This window comes from Gnatocerus cornutus, chromosome 7, assembly GCF_029298725.1.
Source record: "Gnatocerus cornutus isolate USDA-ARS CGAHR chromosome 7, icGnaCorn1.1, whole genome shotgun sequence".
Taxonomy (NCBI): domain Eukaryota; kingdom Metazoa; phylum Arthropoda; class Insecta; order Coleoptera; family Tenebrionidae; genus Gnatocerus; species Gnatocerus cornutus.
In genome coordinates, this window is record NC_142239.1 from 173012 (window position 1) to 179011 (window position 6000).

Genomic DNA, 6000 nt, shown 5'->3' on the forward strand with positions numbered 1-6000 from the left:
ACAATTTTAATTTTTAATTTTTTTGTTATGCGTGATTCCAACGGCAAAAATACTTATAAAAATTGTACCTTATCAAATTGGCCACAAAAAAGATCTCGCAATATTTTTTCGTAGGAATTACCATTTTTGAGATATGAAATTATTTTCAAAATTTCAAGAATTTTATTCTTTTGCACACCACAGTTTAGTTATCAAAAATACAATTTATTTCCAAACACCAAATTTCGTCAATTTCGTCAAAAAATGCTGACGCGCGTTTCGATAGCAATGCTACATACCATCATCAGAATTAAACTCAGTTTAATGATTGCTCTGATATCGAAACGCGCGTCGGCAAAGGTGTTTGGAAATAAATTGTATTTTTGATAATTTTTGTCAACACACAAGTTTTTGACCACCGTTTAGGTATGGAAAAATTTTCCAGCAACTTATAAAATAATTTTTTGCAAATTCCATTTCAGGTATTGAAAAAAACAAGATGGATTTTACGTGTATTTTTGCTGAAATCGCACAATTAAGTCTCAGCTACCTCATCATCAACCGCGGCAATTACCACAAACTAAAATTTCACTTTACGAAGCAAAATTAAAACAATTTCTTCTAAACTTTTATTTTAGTCTTCAGGATTGTCTTCAGCAACAATGAATTTAATATTTCGTCGTCTAAGCGGCAACTTCCGCAATCTCAATTTTTTACGAAGTCAAACGGGAGCGCAAACAAACTGATTTTTTGGCAGTGTAAATAATTTTGCTCAATGATTACTTGGTATCAAATCTTAGCTTAAGATTAAATCTATTCAAAAATATGAAAAATAATTTCCACCAATAAGATTCCCGTGAAAAATTCATCTGAGAAAAAGTAGAAACAAAATATTTTCACAACTGAGACAGCGGATGTTCCCGCTTAGACGACGATTTAGTGCTAAAAATTATATCTTTTTACACAAAATTTCAATTTTGTTTTGAAGGGTAGAGATTCAAATTTCATAGAATCCTTTTGTCATACCTACATGTTACTGTGATCGATATGATAAATATGTACTAATAGTTGTCCATACTGTATACAGTTGACTCTCAATAATTTAAACCTCAGTCTCCTTGATTTCTTTCAATAAACTGAAAAATTTCAAGTTATTTTGGTCCCATCGGTATTTTGAAGTGAAATCGAGAATTTTTTTTCCCGCCAACACTCTATAATTTTAATTTTTTCTTCAGAACTCTCGTCAACTTGAAATCCATTGCAAGGAATAAAAAGAAAACTTCTGAACAAAAAATTGCGTTGCAGATTCAAAATCGGATTTCACATTTTTTTGACTTCCGTCATTTAATAGAGCTTCTTGGAAGTTTCGTCATAACATAAATCTGTTTCATCAAAGGAATTGACAGCTTACAAAACATCAGTTTTACGATGTTTCTTAAAAGTGGATTTGGTGGATTTCACGCTCTCTTCTATAATTGGTTTGTTTATTCTGACGATTGTCATTTTGCGATTATGTTAAATCTCATTCAGCCTGTATTAGTCTGCTTTCGTAAATTTGTACTGTTATTCATGTTTATGTCACCGAGCGCCATAAGCTGCAGAAAGAACCAGTGTCTTTCAATTATTTAAAATTATCAAAATCTGTGGAAAGTGAAATTTCAAAAAAAAAAAAATGTAGCGAAACATTTTGATATTTTAGCATTCACTTTATCGATGGTTTTGAAAAATAAAGATATCTCTTTCCTTTAATTACTTAAATCACACTATATTTTTACCTTCCATTAATTTGAACTTTTTTCCTGGTCCCTTGAATTTCAAATTATCAAGAGTCGACTGTATTTTATTTCAGTTCGTATTATCACATAATGAGTTTTTTCATTATTTTCATCGATATTTGGTGGCAGCATTTTAATGTTGGTAAAAATCTCTTAAAGAGTTGTCCTCAAAAATATGAAAATATAAGATACGCCCCTGTGGGTTAACAGACCGGAATTGTATTCAGAGATTCGGAAAAGCGGGAAAAAAATTAAATTCAAATTCCTGTTATTTGCTTATGTTCAGCAATATTTGACACCAGTGCGTTTGCTCTGTTTGTAAGAAATTTAATCCAAACGAATAATTTTAATTTTAAATATGATGAATGACAAGTTATAGACAGTGTCATTGCAGCTGCTGGAAAAGAATTCATGATGTCATTTACGGGCAACAAAGGAAGTAGTAAAACCATAAAATTAACTCTGACACTTTTAAAATAAATTAGTTTGTTATCGAGGCAGGAAACCACCAAATAATACAAACCACAACTCTTCAGGGAATGATAAATTGTTCAGTGAATTACATTCAATTTCGCATAAATCTTCATTCAAAAAATTATATTACGGCCCTGACCTGTAACCGCTTTAGTTCCTCAATTAATTTATTGTCACAAACATTAGATAGATTTTTATTTCTTGCTACTGAAAATTTGGTCAATTACATCTGACTGTGGTGACGAAGGAGACAGGATCGGATTATATTTTTTTTTACTTTTCTCAGTGTTCACAAAGGCACAGTATTCTTCAAAAGCAATGAATGTCATGCAAAGAAGATATTAGCCCACACTTTATGCCCGCGGCAATAATTTAAGAAAATTATTAGGCTGAGCACCGCTTAAAGTGTTAATGCCGCTTTGTCAGACGGCCAATTCCGCCATATGTATGCATTATGCACAATAATTAATTTAATTCTGTGTGATTTGCGCTAGAAATAATTAGACAAAAACCGGAGCATCAGTTAAAATTAAACAGAAGGAATTTGTTATACTATTTTAGAAGCCGCTTCAAGTTCAAACACTAATGAGGATACTTGACAGATAAAGAATGTTATTAATGGACAATTTATTTCAACCACTAACCGTTTACATGAAACTTGGGCTTGACCAATTAAAATTTTTCTGTGAATTCTAAAATCTTTTGCACAACAGTTGCACATAAATTAGCACTTTTAATAGAAAACCACGATTAATGTGTTTATTAGTACCTCCTAATTAATAAGTTAATAATAGGTCAATTATAACTGAGATTAATTACAGCAATTTGAAGGAAATTATGTAAACATCGTTTTAGTTTATTATTTATTTTTTGTATATTGTAATTATTTCTTCGTTCCATTTTCTAAAAATAAACAAATATTGGCTCCATAAAATGACCGTTAAAATTTTACTGTGCCAAAATCAGACCAAACAAAACTAAAAACTCACCGCCTAATTCGTGATAAGGAAAACCATCACTTTAATTTATTACGAAATATGTAGCTTTAATAAGAAACGGGTAATTTACAGTCGACACATTTACACTTATATGGACACAGCAAGTCTTATCTGCATTTAAATAAATGCACTTAATTTTAATCCATGCAATCTCTGTAAAGTCGTTTACGGTGTTAATTAAAAATAATTTAATTTCGTAGGTTATATTTCAGCACGTTAAGTTAAGGTAATGAGAATGGAAGTAGAATTGTTTGTTGTTAATTTAGGTAGGATAACCCAGTTTACATATTAAAACACAGAAACCTCTATACATGTTTAGATACGCAATATTAATTAAAAACTCGTATCGTCTCTTCTTCAATGTGAAATTTCTCAAGATGAGCGATGCTAATGATTACTTTCAACGTCCACACCTAGTATCTATATTAATAAATTAAATTAATAATTTTATAGAGTCTGTTCATTAGAATATTATTGAAAACATTCAACTCACAAGTCTGCAGAATGTTTATTGAAATTTAAATGAAGCCCATCCAACAGGGGGTCTTCCGGTCCATCTAAAGTACTTAATCGTGAATTCTGATGTACCGGGTGTTTCACGGATTGCTGAACTTAAGGAAACAACATGGAATTTTTTTCTACTTTTCTAAACCTCCAAATTACATTAGATTAATATTAGATCGTGCTTTAAGGGAAAGTTTCAAAATCTAATGTTATTATGGCATTATCTAAAAAATCTAATCAAAAACGTGATATTTAAAATTTCTCACTCAAAATTTCGAAGTTGGTACTGGAAATTGGATAGTTGTCACGACATTGTCTCTAAACTAACCTTATTTTTTAAATTTACTTATACCTGGATATTAACCACAGGTAAACAGACCATAAAATTACTTTGGAAAATCTATTTGCAATTTGATAGTAAATTTAGGCACGCAGCAACTTACACATTGACAGTTTAACATAACCTAATTCTAGAAAACTCACAGCCACATAGCCAAAAATTAATCAAAAGACTGCTACTTAATATTTAAAGTGTACGCTATTTTATTAAAAGCCAGTGTACATAACGACGAGTTATGTACACTATTTTTCCTACGATCCTACTATCGCGGAAACAAAATTTCAGACATCAAATTGATTGATGTTTAAAAATTGTAAACTGTCCTTTGTCTTTATAACCTTAAAATTTGTAAAAGACTCAGCAAGTGTCAGAAATTTACTTTGTATGTCAGTCACAATGACAATAAAGCTTGATTTACATTGCCATCTCAAAAAGTGATGTTCGAAATTTTGATTCCGCGATAGTACATCTAAAAGAAACAATGATATCGACATTCCATTTTGTATCTATTAAAAATGTAATTTTTCTGCATATAAATACATATATAAATATGCATATATTTGCACAGACCTGTCAAAATTGTCTTTTCACGACCTACCTCACTTTTTTAAAGCTTACCACCTACAAATTCTCATTTATCTTATACGGAATGATCATTTTATTTTGCGATCCAGGCGGCTTTGACCCAAATTAATGTAGATCTTCTGTTAACAGTTTTGACATTGTGGTGGTATTCTAACAAATCGTTATGAAAATTACCATTTTTACATCCAGTCAGTCATTAAAACACTTTGAGCAGCAGTATAGGCTTAACGTTTCAGCAGAAAGTTTTTCCCATGAAGCATAAATTTCCAATTTGGTAAAGTAACTCTCAGACATGACTTGAAGCAAAATCTCATAGCCGCCTAGATCACAAAATAAAATGATCACATGTTACAAGACTGTACAAATAAGAGATGTCTATCAAAATGCAATTAAAAAATAAAATGTTATATTAAAGAGTTACAAAATAACTCTTGAATTTTAGACTTAAATACCTTGACTACCTAGACACTATAAAACAACATACATACATATCGTGTAATCCACAAAATTTTTATTTAGGTAAAATAGTTCAAATAATTTCAATTATTTGCCTTTCTAACAGAAATCGAGGAGTAAGTTTTTGACAAAATTTACGTACGTCAAGAAAAAATTTGACAGTAGTTTGACATTTGTTATTTGATTTAATTTCAATTAGTTCTCAATACATTACTGATTCTGGAGAGACACACGATACATTTTCTCTTATTTGCATTTCGTAATGTTACATATTTTCATAAAAAAATTGAGGTTATATCAAAAACAAAATTTTACTCCGACATGACTTCTATGTTTGTTTCTCTCTTTCATAGCCTACCCTAAACAAAAATTTTGTGGCTCACATGATACATACCTAAATGTGCCTATGAATTGATTATGTCGTTTCTGACATAAGTCAATTTTGACAGGTGTGTGCGGATATATTTATATTACAAGTGACTTTTACTTTCGTAAATATGTATGTAGATATACGCAAGCTTCAACTTTCGGAGCCATTTAACCGTGTGGAAAATGCTACTTTCATATGACATCATAATAAAAGTTAATTTAAAGAGATGTAAGCAGTACTTTATTTAGAGGCAATTTGTAAACAGCCCTCCAAAACTCCCCACTTAACATTTTTATTGATATATACTAAGTTCAATACAAACCTATTAAAAAACAAAGTGTAAAAAACATTTAAAGGGAATCTAAAAGAATCTAAAAAAATAGAACCAAAACATAAAAAAAATGGAAGTGCTGGAAAATATAAAGAAGACTTTATAAAAAGTTAGTTACAGAAAATTTAGAAACAAGATCCAAGAAAAATCTAAAAAGTGCCCAAGAAAAAGTTAAAGAATCTAAAAAA